Source organism: Lissotriton vulgaris, chromosome 1_1 (assembly GCF_964263255.1).
Source record: "Lissotriton vulgaris chromosome 1_1, aLisVul1.2, whole genome shotgun sequence".
NCBI classification, from domain to species: Eukaryota; Metazoa; Chordata; class Amphibia; order Caudata; family Salamandridae; genus Lissotriton; species Lissotriton vulgaris.
This window is the reverse complement of record NC_141685.1, coordinates 1,138,985,742-1,139,005,680: the sequence shown is the minus strand read 5'-3', so window position 1 is coordinate 1,139,005,680 and position 19,939 is coordinate 1,138,985,742. Positions and strand designations below refer to the sequence as shown.

Below are 19,939 nucleotides of genomic sequence, written 5' to 3'. Positions count from 1 at the left end.
GGTGCCCTAGGCGGGAAGAGTTTTGATGCTGTTTATGAAGGGTGCTTAAAATGTGTTGCAGCAAACCTTGATCATATATGTCAACCTTCCAGGTTCTGACAAGAGCAACCTGATCTTTTTAAGCCTTGAAAGCTTTATAATAGCTTTCTCCCACTTAAAACGTTCTCCCGTTCAGAGAAATCTACAAAAAGTAAGTTAATCAGAAAATTGTTCTCAGTTTTTTTTTTAATGTAAATATCCCCCTTATCAAGTCCCAAATATTGGCATCTACCAAGAAGCTGTGCTTACACATGGAGAGAAGTGGGGATGAGTAAGATTAATGTAGTCACAATTTGTGTTTACTTATCGTTGATATACGAGGCTAATCTATGATAACCAGATGTCCTGGTTTATGAGGACTGCACTGGTTTCCAGTCGCATTCCTTGAGCCCAGAAAGACATTGTCAGCACTATGATTGCCATGGTTTTAGGTTGACACACAGACTGTAGGTAGTAGGCTAATGGCTGCACATTACCTTCCTCAATCCTTCCTTTTGCCGGAACATAAGTTGCCTCACAGCAAGACAAGATCTTCGACTGGTTCAAAAATTATTCTTTGTTGGTGTCAGGGGCGGCTCAAAGAAAGGCATTCTTGCTGTGTGCCTATAGCCTTTACCATCAGCTTGATACCATAACCAACACAGCCATATTCAAAAGTGCATAAACTAGCAACCATCATGTAATCAGTTAAAAAATCACAAATATATACCAAAGTAGAGTTTGCAAAACAATATACAACTGTTTATCGATAAGAGTGATAATAGTGAAAACTCCCTGGGTTTGTCCAAGTGGGTGGCCAACACCAAAACCTTTGCCTCCTACGGTATTCTGTGGGATTATATGTAACAAAATACCTCTCTGTCCTGATACACAACGTGATAACAATCCACTGTTAAAAGCCTACATGCTTTAACAGTTGTTTTTCACAGTACATAAACTAGGTTTTCTGCCTTTCTCATAACTTATTTAATAAACAGATTATACCTATGCATCGGACATAACTTTTCCCATACAGTTTATCACCATTGTCAATTCAGGCCCACTCCTTTGAGCATGAGCTGTCCTAAAAAGCTGCCAAGAGGCACACAATCCAAAACTTACAAAGGTATACAGAATTACCATTAGCTAACCAAATTACCTAAACTGGCCTAAAAGGATTCTCAAGCAACAAGTCTTCTATATCCACAGTATCTCTTTTTGTAACTAACACCAAAACCATTGCCTACTACAGTAATCTGTGAGATTCCATGTAACAAAATCCCTCTCTGCAGGTTTTTATAAAGAGTAATATCGATCCACCCTTAAATGGATTGACATTAACATGCTTTTTAACAACAAATGTCAGGCTTACTGCCTTCATTATAACACTTCCAGATAAACAGATCAGGACTATAGCCACAACCATTGGCTTTCTACCATAACCAACTCAGTCCTGTTGTATTGATTATAAGCTAAGTCACAAGCCAAAAAGTGCAATACAAACACTTTTTTAGTATTTGGAGGAAGAGCTTAACAAAGGCACCCTACCCATAAGTAGCGTAAAACCTGGTCCTATGCTTGCGACTGACACCGACACAGCTTTTCAGACGCCTCCTGTCTGATATTTAAGGAGAAACTAAATGTCAAAATGCAAGCTAATATTTGTTCATGTGTGTGCTATATACACGGCCCCTCCTCGTGGCTGGAATAATTAATTCGCTTTTGAGCACAGACAGCATAACATCTTGTGACCATCGGAGTCTTTTCCTGAATAAAAACACAGGGAGTTTATGAATACTGAGGTTAAACAGACGTGTTCTCTGACACTAAATACCACTCTAGGTGTCTCAGTATACTAGTCATTAATGTGGATTTTACTTCCCTATGGGACAAACGGTGGAATGTTTTTACAATTGTGTATCTTTTCATAACAGAGCGGTGCTCCTCAATTACCTGAGCTGCAGCCAGGTGAGGTGAGGCGCTATCCCCACAGAAACTGGGTGAGTGATATCATGCTAACTAAATGCAATGCCATGATCACAGAAATAACACTACTGATGAGTGTATTTTTTCGAAAAATTTCTGTTTCTTCTCACTTTCTTTTCTTGTTGACATGACTACTTCTAGATTGTGGCGGAGGATCTGTACCTGACGAACAGGTGATATGATTCCTTTTTATCTTTATTTTTCACTATATTGAACAGCAGTAGCAACACCTAGGTCCTTATGAATGCAGAGGCACTTTTTCCTCATATGCAGAAACATGTTGACCACTCGCTGAGCGGATATTCTGTCAAATCTGCTACCTCACTATTGTTTTTACGTTTAGGGAGCTGGGAGAAAATATTAAAGCTTTCCCTTCTACTCAGTCTCACCTAATTTTATTCACTTCACTAATTATTTCACTTGCACTGCTTTTTTCAGTTGTAACATCACACTGACACCACTCATTAGACAAAATGTAGAGTCTTCTTACTCTCACGGTCCTCTTTTCCAACTTGTGTGACTGTGTGCACACTAACTCCTGGGTAAGGAGAACCCAAATGATGTAAAGTGGTGGAACAGATCGACAACTGATGGGAAAATTCTCACCTTGGGTATGTGTCGCACGTACATTTGTTTATATGGTATCACGTGTTGCCTTAGTTTAATCCAATTACATTTAGTTCACAATCCCTTTTTTTGTCATGCCAACGGTTGTCTGTGATTAGAGCGTGCTTCTGACTCCTGGATACTTTTTGTGTGAATTACCCTACCGCATAGCCTTCCACCATTTCTTGACAGATTAACTACGGTTTCCATATTGGCTCTTTTGTTTTTTAAATAAGATTAGCCATTGGTGTGGTGTAATGGCTAGAGCTGCCAACTTTGAATCGGGTTTAAATCTCTGCGTCTGCTCCACATCTTGTGATTCTGGGCAAATCGCAAAATATCCCTGTGCATAAAAACACACACAAAAATGAATGTGTCCTTGTGTAATGTCGCTGGTGCTCATGTCAAGGGCTCCAATACCTTTGTGCCGAACTTGTCTTATATAAAACTGCGACAACAAAAAAAGAATATTCCACTATAAAGGATACCCACTTAACCAAGACTGGCACCTCTGGAAGAGGGTTGCATTGAGTAGACTGCCTATACTACATTAATTTATTGCCTTAATGTTTGTTCCTCACATCAGTCATAGCCGCCAGATTCCCTTTCCACCGAGCAGGTGGGTTTGATGCAGAATTATTGATTGCTTTTTATCAAAGGGGTTGAAAGTGATTCACCAGTAACTGCATCTATCTTTTGTTTCAAAGGCCACCCTGCACTCATTCTTTGGAGCCGCTTCACTGATGGTTGAGGACTGCCTCCCACATAAAGAGATGGTGTCCCCTCTCTGGAGCCTATGGAAGGGTCATGTTTGTAGTTGGAAGACCTGTCTGTGCTTTTTAGTTCAAAGCCTACCTTTCGCTAAAGACATCTTGGGGACAATCAGAAAGCTGACCTAAGAATGTATTCCGTCTATTGATTACCATTGGCTTTCTGGTTAGTAACTCAAATTTGCTTGCTTTCTATGTGCTGCCTTTGTTTTAGGCTGTCCAGCTTGAGTTAGTCAAATGTCAAACTCTGTCTTCTGAGGGAGGTTGGTGTTTACTTTTCTTTCTCTGGCTTCAAAGTGAGAGGATTCACCTGACAATCTAGGGTGCAAAAGGGGATGGCAAAAATTAAAAGGCAGAACGTCACTCAACATCTGCAAAGACAATTTCCTTTTCGTTTCATGTACTTTGCACTGTAGCTCTTACTTATACATACTGTGTAAACTTACTATTTATGTGTGCCTAGGTTTCCGTTTTGCTTGTTCAGTGAGGATTTTCACCCACACACAATTGGGGATATAGGGCTTATCCCCTCTCCTAGCTGCTCCATATAGATTGTACATCATTTTAGAACTCATGCGTTTATAGGGCAGCGTGCCTAATATCTTTCCGTAATTAGACAAAAACCCTTCCTCTGGATCTTTAGTGCAAAAGGGGATGGCTTTTTTCTCATTGATTCATGTAGGGTTTGCTTGTCTTCTTTCATTTGCTCTACCTACCTCTGTCGCAGCACCTGGGTTTTGCTAGCACTGTGACACCTTTGAGTACTGTGCTGTCTTCAAATTTATTTTAATATTTAATAAATGCCTTTTTCATAGCACACACCAAAATGTAAATGTCTGTAAATTAATTGTGCAAATATTTCAGAATATATAAGAATTAGGAAAATATAAAGGAAGCAGATTTTATTGTAATTTTGAAGTGTACTGGAAACAAATATTTTAATATAATCAAAACAAATCAATACACAAGGTGATGCCATTTCCACATTTTATGGTTTGTGCGCTCTATAGTTTTATCAGTAAAACTGTATGTCTTTGCAGATGTAATGGATATTTCATTTAAAAATGTGTTTTCTGTAATGTCAGTGGACTACCACACCACGCATACTGAACTCTACGCACTCGACTCTACGTCAGCCTACTCCACTCTGCCATTCTATTCACACTCAATTCTACGACAACTCCATTCTATGCTACTCTACTCCACTCTATGCATCTCTACTACACTCTAAACCTCTATACTCCATTCTATGCCTCTCAACTCTACTCTACACCACACTACACCACTCTGTCATTCCACAACACTCCACTCTATCCCACTCCACTCTACGTCACTCTGCACCACTTCACTCTAGGCCACTCTACTACTCTCTACAACACTCCACTCTCCTTAGTTGCTAAAGGCTTTTTTTCTAGTGCACAACAAAGTTAAAATGTCAGTAAATAAACTGTGCAAGTGTTTCAGAATATATCACCATTAGGAAAGCACAAATTAAGATTTTTTTCTGAGTGTGCTGGAAACAAATATTTGAATACCATTAAAACAAGTCAATGCATTAGGTGATGCCATTGCCACACATTATCGTTTGTGTGCTGTATAGTTTAACAGTAAAACTGGATGTCTGTGCAAATGTAATGGTAATTTCAATTGAAAATGTGATGTCTGTAATGGCAGTGCACTGTCACACCATGCATACTCCACTTTACCCCACTCCACACTATTCCACTGTACTCTACGCCACTCCACAACGCTCTATTCCACTCTACATCACTTGACTCTACTCCACTGTATGCCACCCCACTCTACAATATCACACTTTACTCTATGAAACTCTAAGCCAATTTACTCCACGCATCTACATCACTCTACTTAATGACAGTACACCACTTCTGTCAGAACCAGCTGCTCTTCCCGCTGGCACACAACACAGGAGCAGAATGACGCTAGCTCCCAACTCCGCAAAAAAACTCCCCAGCCGCTCACAGAAGTTATAAATGAGCTGCCAGCAGAGCCCTCCTGGGGAAAGGGGAATTGGACAGAGAAGAGAATGCACACAATTTTCTTCTTTCTTCTAATGAGGATTCTGTGTCTGAGTTCTTCTTCCTCTCTGACGTGTATTCTGTGTTTTCTTCCTTCTGACAGTTTCTTGCTGTAAAATAAAGTCACACTTGCATTTATCTGCTTACAATTCTACTCTTTCTTTATTATCATTTCTATTCATACACATACCCAGTATTCAGTGTGCCTATTCCTCTCTTCTTTTATTATCTTTTCTTTTGGCTCTTTCCTGGCTGTAATGACAAATGCAATTGATTTCTATAAAGTATTCTTCTCTTATTATATGTCTAGTTCTTTTGCCTTCTGAGTTCTACTCTCACCTATGTTTTACCAAGAAGCCGCTGCAGAGGGAGTCCTTATTTCACCTAAGCTGTAGTTTAATGCTGGAGTTGACGGCTGTTATCTTCACAACCACCACACTCCATTCACTGGATAATGTTATGTTTTGTTATCGCTAGTGTCGACCTCGACACTCACTTCACGAATGCTCTTACGTCTCAGAATCTTTATTCTCTAAGTACGCCTCTGTTTAAACTGCGCAACCTCAAGTGAAGCGGAGTCACTAAGAGCATGTGCGAAGAAGACTAAATAGTACTAAAGGAAAAAACGCAATACAAGCTTTCGAAAACTCTTATTCTGTCTTGTTCTCTTCGTCGGAAGCTTGCTTCTAACTGCGCTGACTAGGTTAAGGAAAACTTCAGAAAAATCGAGTGCACATTAATTCTCTCACAACACGGATAGTTCGTAATAATTCGGAACAGTCTTACTTCTCGGAGGTTCTTCTAGTAAACGCTGCAACAAACTCTGGTTTTCACGCGACGCAATATTTCCCTGAACTACGCGCCGCACTAGGATACACGTCCTGCTACTCCAAAGGCTCAGGTGAAGTGCGTAGTTCCACACGTGCTTCACCTGCTTGAGTCCAACTTGGTAAATCAGCTAGAACGCTAACCATACCAAGCTTAAGGGATCACTGGCATCCATGTTGCTTCTTGCCTTGCTTCTCATGTAGTTTCTGCAATTGTGTGATTGCTGCCAACATTAACCCCTTGTTCTTACTGTCTCTTTGCGCTGCTTTAGGGACACGTCTAGTGGGGGACCTGACAACTTCACTCTAGCCCACTCTACTCCTTCCTACGACACTACACTTTACCCCACTCTACAACATTCCACTCTATGACACTCTACAACACTACACTACACCACTCCACTCTACTACACTCCATGCTACTTTAAAACTGTATGATTCAGAAAAGGGGGTGGTGATGAACAGAGTATGACACTTTAAAACTGTATGACACTTTACTCCATTCAACTCTACCCCACCTTACGGCACTCCATTTTTCTCCATTCTAAGTCGTTACTCCACTCTACAACTTCCACTCTACATTACTCCGCTCCTTGACACTCTACTCCTCTCTACCTTATGACAACTTATGACACTCAACTCTATGCCACTCCATTCTGTGACACTTTACTACACTCCATGACACACTACTCTACACCACTCCATTCTATGCCTCACCACTCTGTCCCTCCATTCTATGCACCTCCACTTTTAGACACCCCACTCTACAACACTTTTCTCTACTCCATGCTACTGTACTCTATGACATGCTACGCCAGTCTATGCCACTCCACAACAGTCTACTCCACTCTGCGCCACTCTTCTCCATCCTACTTACTCCACTCTACTCTGTCACTCCACTCTATGACATTCCACTCTGCGATATTCCACTCTACACCCCTCCTTCTATGACTCTCCACTCAATACCTCTCCACTCCAACACTACACCAGTCCACTCTACACCACTCCATGGCACTTTAAACCACTCCACTCCACAATGTGTACGAGACTTTACTCCACTTTATTCCACTCTTTGCCACTCCACTCTACAACCCTCCACTCCACTCAATGCTACACTACTCTCCTCCTCTCTATGGCCCTGCGCTCTACAGCACTCTACTTTACCGCACTTTACTCCATGCCAATCTATGCCATCCTACCCTACTCCATGACACTCTTCCACACTACACTCTATGGCACAACACTCTATGGCACAATACTCAACTCTATACAACACTCCATTCTACTCCACGCCCATACATTGGATGAAACTATACTCTTCTCTATGCAACTCCCTCTGTGCCACTCCACGCCACTTTGTTAGTGGGGGCTATGTGGTTTCAGGTGAATAGTTGATAAGATAAATAGGATTGTGGGAATTAAGTAATGTTAGGTTGCAGGGATAGAGTTTTCAAGAGGAGAGGTTGTGATCTATGAAATGAGATATTAGCCAATTGCATAATTACGAAAGAAGGATTGAGGCAGACAGACATGGAACTAGACAAGGCTATACTGAGAAATAGAAGACCTGCAGAGGATAGAAGGTAAGAAGTGGGTCACTCTGGAAAAAGAAAGGAGAGAAATCAAGTGGAAAAAAGTCAAAGTCAATTTTTCATGCAGGGTTTTGGGGTATAGTGGGAGAAGACTTTCTGAGATAGCAAGCAATCAGAGGATGTAAGATGTAGAAAGAAACAACATAAATAGTGCTCCATATGCAGGGCAGACAACTTAAACATGTTAATCTGAAATGCATGCATCATTCAAACAACGAGAGCCTAAGCCTGCTGTGCTCCAAGCTTAAGGCAGCACTTTTAAATATAGGCTGGTGTATCCAGATCTTGGTACATGGTCTATTTGCTATGCAGAGGGAGTTGGCACCAAAATAGAAAAAGTCTCATTTAAAGATCTTTCCTTACTATTCTGTAATTAAAGTTGCTTTAACTCACTCACTAAAAATCAGCTATTTAGCACTATTGAGAGCATCTCACCAATGTGCAATTAGATTTATGCACGGTCACTTAATCCTATCCAGCTGTGTGTTGTGTGTATGCAACCATTGTAGTATACCTAATGCATGTTTTAGAGAAGTGGCGTGATGGAGGCCTGTTGGTTCCATTTTGAAAGCCTTTGGCCTGTTCCTCTGCACAATATGGGTGAGATGTAATCTTCGCAGACAGTGAATATGTATCTGAAGAGATGCTGGAGGGAATGAGTCCTAGACAGTGAAGTTAGGATAAAGGAGACAAGGCTGCTACAGAAATTCGATTTTGACTTTTTGCTAAGAGTGGCTCCTGTCTTGTCCATCTAGTAGCACTGCCACTTGAATGGTAGGGCTGAAGGGGACTGCAGTCTCTGTTGTTCAGAGTGAGAAGGGTCTTTTACGAAAAACCAGGCTTTTGTCTTCTTTTTGGTCACTATCTTGGTGGCTGTCACAAACAGATGCAGCTAGTTCGCACCTCTTAGTCCCTCTTTCGGTGTGCTCCAGGATGGAGACTACCCTGCTGTGAGGAGCATCACCTCGCGCAAAGGCTGTGTCTGAAACTGGGAAGATTACTGCCTTCAACTGCATGGCTATGGCCTCCAGTTATAAACCCACTGCAGGTGCCAGGCTCCTGCTGATGCGCAGCTCAGCGACATGTCCATACCTTTGTTGCGTGGTACTAGTGCACGTGCTGCGGGATGGAAGGCGGGGCTTGACCATGAGAACATGATCTACTGCATTCTAGCCTTATTTAATGGTTGAACTCTATGGCTTTTGTTGCCAAGCACAGCACCTGAACAGGTGCCACCACCAAGCTGGGCAGCCATGGTTGACATGGATGGCTTTACTAGACCAGCAATCTGCTAATTTAACTATTAGAAGTGCATTTTAAACACAAGGGCATAATTAACTTTCTTGGAAATAACTTTCCCATTCTCATTCTTTTTATCTGTTTAAACCGAATATCGGAAACCCTAAAAGTATTCTGTTGTGGAAGGAATTCAGCTGGTGGATCTTATTCCGTATTTCAGTCAGTCAGTCAAAAACAAACTTTATTTGGTTTTTTACAACCATAAAAGTAATAAAAACACAATAATACATAGCATGGCGGTATCAATAAGCATCTTACCACTTGATATATACGTATACTTTAACTATCATTTTAAAATCGGAGTATTATAACGATTAATTTAACTGAAAAAACTTAATTCGTACCTATACAACGCCTCCTTAATCATGCAACACTGTTTTAAACACTAGTTGTTTCACACTTGTTTAATGTCGGAGACTTCTATTGTCAGATCTTACTCAGAGCAATCGAGGAACACCTTAACTTTTTTCATATATTTCCCCAAGGCACAGGCTATATCCAAGTTCTCCATTTCCATCAACAATTTAGCGGCTTGCATCCTATCTGTGATATTATAATTTTTTTAAATCGGGCATAAAAACTCCTTTCGTAAATCTAAAAACCACATACAATCCAATAAAATGTGTATAATATTACAGGTAGTGCCTGAAGTGCAAGTGCAGATCCCGTTACAACTTATCATTTGATTTCGAGCTCCATTATTCGTGTAACATGGGTTTATTCCAATTCTCATTTTTAGGACTTCCCGCTTTAGTCCATGATTTGGTAGTCGGTCCACTTACGGAAAATGTTGGTCAAGCTCCCATGCAGATCTCATGTGGGATACCGAGCTTTTTTGTGAAAGGTACTCCCGGTCATAAGTGCGGGACATATCGGTTCCTTGAAGCCTTAGTTCTTTCTTACCTATTATTGTATGATCTTTTAGCGGGCAGACCTTCAAATCGAGCACCCTGTAAGCATTCCTTATTGATGCTCTTGTCTCTTTTGCCCAGGGTAGGTCGCTCTTTTGTAATCAAATGAAGACTCTACTGAACATGGTCTCATTCTTTCTAATAGTATGGAAAGAATGATGCTGTCTGTTGACATTGATATTGTAGATTTAAATTCTTCTTCAGAGAAAAAGGTCAAAGAACCGTTAACTGAATTCATTATTGGTGATTTAAAATTAGAAATGATGGGTGACTCTGGAGCACCAGTCACGATCATTTCTGACACTTTGTTTGAGAAACACTGGCCCGGTAAAGTATTAGAGGAATTGGATATCATTCCCAAAGGTTATACGGGTAAAAAAATTGTAATGTATGGGTATTTCATTGAGTTTGTGTCTGGTTTTGGGAGAAAAATTTCAACGAAAGTTTATGTTGCACTTAAAGGTAAACTCATTATTGGATGGCAAGATTTAGCCAAGATGGGCTTAAAATTAGTCCCTGGTTCTGAAAATCCCATTCAAATCAATAATGATGTTGCTATTGATGTCATAGATAGTGTTACTATTGATGTCATAGATAGTTCTGAAACAAATGATGCTTCTTCTTTCACAGGTAAAATTTTAAATGAATTTGCAGATGTGTTCACATCACGCATTGGTAAGATTACCAAGGTAGAACATTTTATAAAGTTAAAAGAGAATGCTATTCCCATTGTACATAAAGCTAGGCCCATTCCCTTGAGCGTGAGAACCGATCTAAAAATTTTACTTGATAAATTGGTGGAAGAAGGGATCATAACTCCTACAGACTCCTCTGAATGGGTGAGTCCCATTGTTATTGTGCGGAAAAAAGATAATTCGATTCGTTTGTGTGCTGACCTACGCTCACTTAACAAAAATATAGTGGTAGACTGCCATCCACTGCCCAAAATTCAAGATCTTTTATCGAATATTGCAGGCTCCACATGTTTTTCTATCCTGGATTTGAAATCAGCATACCATCAAATTCCTTTGTCCACTCCTTCTACTGACCTGACAACCTTTATAACACCTTTTGGTGCATTTAAATATCTTAGGTTACCCTTTGGTTTAGCCTCTGCGGCGAGCGTGTTCCAGAGGTTCATGGATCACATGTTAGCTGGTATTGCTTCAGTTCAGGCTTACCAGGATGATGTCCTTATTTACTCAAAAAACAGAAATGAACACGTTACTACCCTAAGGAAAGTACTTGAGAAATTTAAGGAATTTGGAGTTACACTTGGTACAGATAAGTGCAAATTTATGGTTCAGTCACTAGATTATTTGGGGCATACCATCTCAGCTTCTGGAATCAGTCCCAAATTTTCTCTTACAAAGGCCATTGATGAAGTAGCTATTCCCAATACCAAAGATCTGCTTAGGTCATTTCTGGGAATGACAGAATATTATTCTAGATTCATTTCCAACTACGCCCAGGTGGTTCAACCATTACGCCTCCTATTGAAGAAAAACATTCAGTTTACATGGAATGATGATGCACAGAATGCCTTTGAATTAATTAAAAAGTTAATTCTTCAGGCTCCTGCGTTATCACCATTTTCACCTGGTTACAAATGCATACTAGCGGTGGATGCGAGCCAAAAAGGTTTAGGAGCTGTCTTATCCCAATGGGTGAATGGGAAAGAGAACACTGTTGGTTTCTCTTCCAGATCCCTCTCTATTGCTGAATCTAACTATAGCACAATAGAGAGGGAGGCTTTGGCTTGCACTTGGGCTGTGGAAAAGTTTAGGACTTTTATTTGGGGTACACAATTCGATATTCTGTCAGACCACAAACCCCTAATTCATTTACTATCAGGCAATGGAACGGGTAAAGCTTCCTCAAGGTTGGTAAGATTATTATCACGCCTACATGAGTACAATTTTATTATCAAGTATATCCCGGGTGGTCGAAATGGCAGAGCGGATTGTTTGTCAAGACTGTCCTTAAAGGATGACTTTTTGCCTTCAAGGTTTGATGACGTGGAATGTGTGGTTGCCACCATAGAGGATGTTATCACTGATCTTCCTCACATAACAAAAGATGATTGGTTAAAAGCGGTTGCAGAAGATTCTACGCTTCTAGCTGTTAAGAATATGATTTTAACTGGCTGGCCTAAAGAGAGGTCATTACCATCTCCACTAAAATCTTTTGCACAAGTTAGTGAAGAACTATCTATAGTTGAGGATTTAGTTGTGCGTGGAGACTTAGCTGTACCTCCTTTTTCTTTACGGAAAAGAATTTTTGACATAGCGCATGAGGGCCATTTAGGTATAGGTGCGACAGCTAGAAGATTGAAAGAAAGTTTTTGGTGGCCTGCCCTAGAGTCTGATGTTACCAAATGGGTAAATGCTTGTAGCACATGTCTGGTCTCAGACAAGCACTGGAAGATTGCAAAACTTCCGTTACACAACGTACCAACGCCTGAAGAAGCTTGGTTGAAAGTTGCAGTAGATTTTGCAGGCCCCTTTGATCTACTTCCCAATGATAAAAAGTACATCTTGGTATTGGTTGACTATTACTCAAAGTGGGTGGAGTTTGAGTTTTGTTCTTCAGCTTCTTCTAGTGCTGTGATCAACTTTTTATCTAGAATTTTTATGACTGAGGGTTTTCCCAAGGAGGTAGTAACTGACAATGGTTCTCATTTTACCTCGACAAGTATGGAAACATTTTTTTTGTCTCACGACATCAAGCATTTGAAGGTTGCTTTGTATTCTCCAGCAGCTAATGGTTTAGTCGAACGCATGAATAGGGTCATAAAAGAAGGAATACAGACAGCTTTAGCTGAGAGGGTTCCTGTGGATGTATTTCTAAAAAAGAAACTTTGGGCATATCTCACTACCCCACACACGACCTCTGGAGTTTCCCCCTTTAGACTTTTAAGAAAAAGGGATCCAAATGGTACCTTGTGTCCTTCTTGGATCAAGGATTTAAAGAAAGGTGACAACTCATGTTTGGTTTGTAAGGACAAAGAAAGAATGCTCAAGAGTGTGTCTTTCAAGCAAGCTGCTCAGAAAAAAAATTATGATGGTAAGAAATGTAAAACTGATTCTGATTTTGTAATAGGAGATTGGGTTTTGATCAAGTCTCCGATGAAAGTAAAGAAAGGCCTTTCCAGGTTTTCTCTTCCAGTACAGGTGTTGAAAACTTCAAAGGGCTCTTTGTTTCTTGGGCAAAAAGGTTGGTGGAGTAAGAGAGTTTTGGTGAACTTAACGCCAGATCAAGCAAGAATGATAATTGATAGAAAAGAGGTCTTAACTGATGATTTACACTTTTCACATTTTTTGGAGGATTTAGGTGTGCGAAAAGAGTTTCCTCTTGAACCTATTTTTGAGCCTGAACTTATAACTGTACAAAATGAGTTTCCTCATGATCAACTTGAACAGTGTCAGGATCCAATACCGTCAACTATTTCCTTTAGTACTGATGTTGTGTGTACTGATCAAGCAAGACCAACACGTAATTGCTCCTTTCCTTCTAGGTACAAAGATTTTTATTTATCTTAACTGTCTTCATTTGTTTATGAAAGGGGAAGGGTGATGTAATATGTGCACATGTGTTACACGCGCTCTCACACGAGCGCAAGTCAGTATTAAACTACACGCGCATTTGCATGCGCGCATGTTTTCCTTCAAAGTCCGACTTCATGCGCACACTTCCTGTTAGGTGTGCATGAAGTCTAATGTTATGTTATGTATTGATGTTTGAATATGCATTCTCGTGAGGGCGATCTAACTCTCTGGCATGGACAGTTTCCTTTGTCAGTTGCTGTTCATGGCCCGGAGAGGAAGGACGCACTCCCGTGGTGTTCTGCTTATTTACTTAAATAAATCCATTCTTCTAATCTACTGCTTCCTTTGGATTACTCATTCTTGGAAAACCTCATCTTTACATCTTTGTAATTTCCACTTTGGCCCACTGGGAGATTTTGAGGAGCTCATCTGCTCCCAATCGCTGCCAGAATCGTACAAGGGCCATACAGGCGTTTATCGCCCACGAGGTAATTCCCAGCTCAAGTCTGGCCGCCTGTACCATAGAAGATTTAGGCAGTACGAATAGACTTTTTAATATATTTCCCTCCTCTCTATCCCAGGAGGTCTTAACGCTTAAATAAATAACTTCGGCTCCATACAAGAATTGGGGGGGCACCATTGCTTGATAGGCTTTCAGGACCGGTCTGTCCGACATTTCTCCATAAGTATTGTTAAATCTTTTTAAACCTTTCACTGAGCCAATGCCCTCATTTTTAAAGCTTGTAAATGAGTATACCATTTCAGGGTACTAGAGAACCACATTCCCAGATATCTATAATCGGCTACCCTCTCAAGCAATACTGTGCCCAGGTACAAAGAGAACTTTGTTTTTCTCCTTCCAAAGCAAACAACTTTTGTTTTCTCCATGTTTACTACGAGTTTTTTGGTAGTACAGTATTCTTTGAATCGATTTAATTTTCTTTGGAGCCCAATCTCCGTCTGATCCATAATTACCAGATCATCAGCATAGAGGAGGCATGATATCTGGTTTCCTCCTAGTTTTGGGTTTGCCCCTCTAACCTCTCTTAATTTTTGAGGTAGTTCAGGTAAGAACAGAGAGAATAGTAGGGGGGCAAGTACACATCCCTGCCTTAAACCGTTCCCAATTGGTATTCTCTTCGTCAATCCTCCCTCCTTATCCAGAATTATCTGTGCCCAGTTTTCTTTGATTTGAGCTAGCAGGTCACCCTGTATTTCATACCCAACCAATGTTGACCACAGTTGCTCCCGGTCCACCAGGTCGAAAGCTGCACGGAAGTCCACGAAGCAGGCGAATAATTTTCCCCCCTGATCGATCGACGTCCGTGCAATGGACCAAAGAGCAAAACAGTGGTCAACCGTTGAGTGGCCTTCTTTGAACCCCCCCTGTTCTGGTGGTACTATGTGTTTGTTGTCCACCCAGTCCTTTAATATACCCAGAATTGCTTTAGAAAATACCTTTTCTCCTATATCCAACAGGTTTATTAGGCGGTAGTTTTTTGGAGAGTTTACATAGCCTTTCTTGTGTATTGGCCTGACAATTGCTCCTTTCCAATTATCTGGGAACTTGCCTGTGTTTAGGATTTCTTGATACATATTAGAAAAAAACTCCGCCCACCAATCTATATTCGTTTTTATTATAATTGCTGGCAAATTGTCAGGTCCTGCAGCCCGTGTTAGGTTTAGTCTCTTTATTATACCTCTAATGGCATCTGGGGAGAAGTGAACTTTAATTTCTTCCCTTATTCCAGGCCAATCATTGGCCATTCTTCCCTCCCTGTCTGGCCATATACCATAGATTTCTTCCAGATATGTCACCCACTTGGTCTCTGGCACCGAGCAGTGTAGGGTTCCTGAGACTTTCCCCGTACATTCCTGAATTAACTTCCAAAAGCCTCTCACATTCTTTTCTTCAATTGTCTCAAGTAAATTCCCCCAACATTTGTCCTTAAAAGTCCTTTTTTATCTCTAACAGTGGCCTTATATTGTATTTTTAGTTTCTTAAGTTCTATTACCGCTTCATCACTATAATTTACACTTAAGTATCTCTCCTGTTTTCTAATACTAGCCTTTAGCTTCCGACATTCATCATCGAACCAATGGAAGGTACTACTGGGGTATGGTTTCACATTATTTACTACTTTACGATTACCCAGTTTTAATTTTATCCTGAGGCATTCCACCATATCCCTTATTGTATCCTCATACCAGGTTATGCCCTCCTCTGGTGCTTGGATATCTAATTTCACGGTTAACTGGTGTGCACTCAGTTTTTTTATATATTCATCGGTAATTCTCGTAGTGAGTCGTTTGGGGTATTCCACCTCTACTGATAGCACTTTTTGTCTATGTGGGGAGCTAAGTACCTGGAGTTCTACCTGCAGAGGGTAATGATCACTACCCTCCAGCCTAAGGATTTCAAATTGTTTAATTAGGTAAAAATTCCAGGCCTGAATAAATGCATAATCTATTGGGCACAATTGTTGTCCTACCTTAAAAGTACGATTCGCGGGCCGGTCTGCTTCCTTTCTTCCATTTATACAGACCAGACCCATAGCCCCCAGCAGTTGCCCAAGGTCATCATCTTGAGTTGAGATCTCACAGCAGGGAAAATGTGCGGGCTCTATTTTATATATTCCCAGCATATCCCTCAACCAGGGGTCCGTTTAATTGGGATTTAATCTATGATTGAAGTCCCCTAGTAACACTAACACATCTCTTGGATAGCGATCACATAGATATTCCAGGTCTGATTTTAAACATTCTAGATCAGTCTTATATTCGCTTGTTTTCCCTTTCTGTATGTACACATTTATAATACATAGATTTTCGACCCCCAACATATTGTTTAGGGTACACACTCAACTACCCAAAGCCCAATTACACTTGAGTTCAAGGGAGTCCATGTCTTTGGCTATCCTTGTTGAGACCAGTGTCATCTGGCCACCGGAAGGTCTACCTGATAGGTTCTTTTGTTGCTGGTTTTACGTGGTGAGTGAAGCCTTCTGTTACAGGGGTTTCGTCGCACAGCCATGTTTCCTGGAGGCATACAATGTCATTTTTCTTCAAGATATTTTTGAAATCTTCCTGTGACGTTATTCTATTGTATCCATTTACATTCCAGGACAGAATGGATAGGCTGTGCAACGCCCCTTCTTCCTAATCAATGTTACTCGTATAGCCGTCTTCCTCACCATTCATGTAAGCCAGTTCTCTATATCTATTCCCAGCAAGGACATCTTCCACATCCCACCTCTGCTCTTTTGGTTTTATCGTAATTTCAAGGGCCTCTTTCTTGCCTCTCCCCAGGCTAATCATTTTTATTTGTCTTTCACCTAGGGCTGCATGGTTCCTAAGGAAAGAATTCCCTGTTTTATTCAGTAACACCTCTTCCCTTTTTACTATTCTAATTCCTTCCCAAAGCATCTCAGACTCTGCCTTTTCTATTGCATCTTTTATTAAGGCTGAGTGGAGTAGGACCTTAGTTATTTCCTCCCCCTTACTATTCAGGATAAACCCAACTTCTTTTAGGTCTTCAGTACTGACATATCTTAAGCTGGGGCACATTGCAAAAGATGACAGGAGCTGTGAGCGATTTAAAGGGTTTAATTGGGGGGCGTGGCCAAGATGGCGGGCTGAGAGGTCGCACTCGCCGAGAGCACCCGGACCCCTGACTTCCTGCACCGCTCGTAACCGCTGATTCCCCCCCGGATCACGCGGCAAATGAGCCTGGTGCCCCCGGTAGAGGTGTGGAGCGACTGCTGAGCCTGGTTTGCGCCGTCGGGGGTGCGATTCTGACCGGTAAAGCCTGGGTCGAGGCCCGCTGAATGGACTGTGTGTGAGCCGGAAGCCGCGAGTCTCCCGACCCTCGGAGCCTGACGGAGCACTCTGCCTCCTGTGTGTGAAGCCCGCAGCAGTGCGTGTACTGTCGGAGTGGGAGTCGGCGGCGGCTTCGCGAGCGGAACGGAGTTGCCCAACGGCGGTGGTACGGAGCGGAGCTGAGCGGAGGTGAAGGGCGGAGGCGGAGCCGGCATTGTCTTGCTACGCCGGCCCGCGGCTTGAGGGGGCTTGTATTGAGAGGCCGCTCCGGCCAGCTGTCGGTGGCGGAGCAGTGGAACTGGGCTTCTGGAGCGGATCTCCCCCTGGACTTGCGGGCCCCGGCGACCATCGCACCACGAGTTTGCCCGCCGGCCGGATTTCTAGATCCCGGACCAGGGACGGAGAAGGGACCTCCATCTTGGGCGTTGGCCTCTCGATATCGCAGGGCGGCCATTTTGTGAACCCCGGCCTGGCAGCTCGGTCTTCCTAGTGCTCTTTGTGTGGCGCTACCCCCGGCTGGTGTATAGCCGCGCCGGTACGGCGGTTCTCTTTACTGGACAGTAAGCCTCAACGTCCTCTACTCAGCTGAAATGTCGACCGCTAGAGGACAGAGAAGGGGCGACCGAACCTTGCCGGACATGCTGGGGCGCGGCGCCCTACGCAGTGGGGGAACCCAACCCACCACGACCTCCCCAGCCCCGGCCACGGGTGCAGATGGCGGAGAACCCCCAGTGACGAGATCATTTCTTGAGTCGCTCTTCAGCTCCCTACGGGAGGACTTTCAAACGCTCAAGCGTGAGGTGGCCGGGGAGGTCCGTGAAGTAAGGAGAGAGATGGACTCCCTGGGGGAACGTGTGAACACGGTGGAGGAAGCGGGTCACTCCAGGGATGAGGAGATCACCCAGCTGCAACAGGAGGTCCTGCGACTGCGGGAACAACAGATTGAATTGCAGGCCCACGCCGAGGACCTTGAAAATCGGTCCAGGCGGAATAACATACGGGTCCGCGGAGTGCCGTCCGGCGAGGAGGGTGAAGATGTGACTGCATACCTGGTGGCCCTCTTTCATGCGATCCTGGGGGAGTCGGAAGACTTTCGGATCCGCATAGACCGAGCACATCGGGTGGGTCGCCCCCGCAGAGCCACGGCGCCCGCCCCGGACATTCTGGCTTTCCTCCCAGACTTTCCCCTGAAGGAGCGGATCCTACGAGAAGCACGAGGGCAGCAATCTTTCCGATTCCGGGACCACCCTGTGACCCTGTTTCAGGACTTATCCGCGGTCACGCTGCAGAAGAGGAAATCATTCAAAATCGCTACTGACTTCCTTCGGGAGCGAGGGACACAGTACTCTTGGGGGCACCCTTTCCGCCTGATTTTTCGGTGGAACGCCGTTTTGCACCAGCTCCGGTCCCTCCAAGATGTCTGCGCGGTGCTGGGCCTCACAGCATCGGACACGGATACCCCGGCTCCGCGGCGGAGGCGAAGCACTCGTGACGGATGGCAGCAGGTGGGAGAGGGGGGCTCTCCTCCGTCGGAGCGACCGGGCTCGCCCACGATCCGGGCGGACATGGCGGCCGCCATCCAGGAGGCCTCCAGAGTGGCGGCAAACGGCGAAGTGGCCTTGACGGCCTGAACTCACTCCGGGGGGAGTCTACTCTAGCTTGTTCCCTTTGCAGGTGCAGGGATTCGGGGGGGGCGGGGAGGAATGGCGAGTGCTGGAGGTGGTGGCTGGACGTCCACTAGACTGATTTACCACGGTCTTGTCAGTTTCGGACCGGACTGGGACAATGTCTTTTTTTGCAAAGTTTGAGATGTGGGGTGTGGGAACGGGACTGGCGGGTGGATGTTTTGATTCTGGGGCCTAGAAGGGGGGCTTGTTGCGGGAGGTGGTGTAGATTTGGTTGTGTGGGATTTCGGGGGGTAGGGGGGGGCCTTTCTAGTTGTGGGGTGTTGGGGTTTGGGGACTGTACTGTGCCTGTGGACTGTTCATAATTGCTCTGTTTTGAGGCCTCGAGTGGTGCCTTCTGTGTTTGCCTGCTGGGCTTTGCTTCTTGATATGTGCCCCACTGATTCCCCTCCTTGATGGCTCTAAAAGTGCTCACTCTTAATGTAAAAGGGCTGAATAATCTGGTTAAGAGGCGGGCGGTGTTATCCTTGTTGGAAAACTCACAGGCGGATATCTGCCTGTTGCAGGAGACCCATTTGCTAGCTAAGGACTGCTCGAGAATGCGTACCCCCAAGTTCCCCACGCAGCTGTTCTCCTCTAGCGCCTCCAAGACGGCAGGGGTGGCGATCTTGTTCTCTAGGGGGTTCAGGGGAGAGGTCGTGTGCAAGGTAGCAGAACAGAAAGGGAGACTTCTGGTATATAAGATCAAGATGGGGGGTTTAGCACTGACTGTTGGCACCATCTACTGCCCCAATGATCATCAGGACCAATTCTTACACAGGGCTTTGGAGGACGTGGCTTCTACCTCTGATAGGCACATAGTGTTGGGGGGTGATTGGAACTTGGTTTTCGATGCGGCA

The 19,939-nt window shown here is 43.4% G+C and overlaps 1 protein-coding gene across 1 annotated transcript in view; it reads left to right on the top strand.

Annotated features, from left to right (window-relative positions):
- Positions 1-1,817: 1,817 nt before the first annotated feature.
- Positions 1,818-19,939, top strand: part of NABP2 (nucleic acid binding protein 2) — a 172,317-nt gene continuing 154,195 nt past the window's right edge. Inside the window, exons 1-3 of the mRNA XM_086963861.1 lie at positions 1,818-2,018; positions 2,146-2,177; positions 3,318-3,546. The gene's annotated coding sequence lies outside the window, so the exon portion shown is untranslated. The remainder of the gene's footprint in view (positions 2,019-2,145; positions 2,178-3,317; positions 3,547-19,939) is intronic.